The sequence below is a fragment of the Eimeria mitis genome, genomic scaffold (assembly GCF_000499745.2).
Source record: "Eimeria mitis Houghton genomic scaffold, Emh_scaff3857, whole genome shotgun sequence".
Taxonomy (NCBI): domain Eukaryota; phylum Apicomplexa; class Conoidasida; order Eucoccidiorida; family Eimeriidae; genus Eimeria; species Eimeria mitis.
Genome location: NW_013572191.1, coordinates 5207 through 5460, shown reverse-complemented (window position 1 = coordinate 5460; position 254 = coordinate 5207).

Genomic DNA, 254 nt, shown 5'->3' with positions numbered 1-254 from the left:
CGAGAGGAGCTGCTGCAGGGGTCGCTAGACGAATGTATGGCGATCCTCTCCCCCTCCACCACCACCCGCTTTCAGGCTATTCATGTACGCTGCAGCAGCAGCAGCAGCAGCAGCAGCAGCAACAGCAACAGCAACAGCAACAGCAGCAGCAGCAGTGGTTGTAGTGGTGATAGCACATGTTGTTATGTTGGGTGTTGGGGTGTATAGGCAGTTCTTTATTATATGTTTTATATTCAGGTGTATATGCAGTTCTA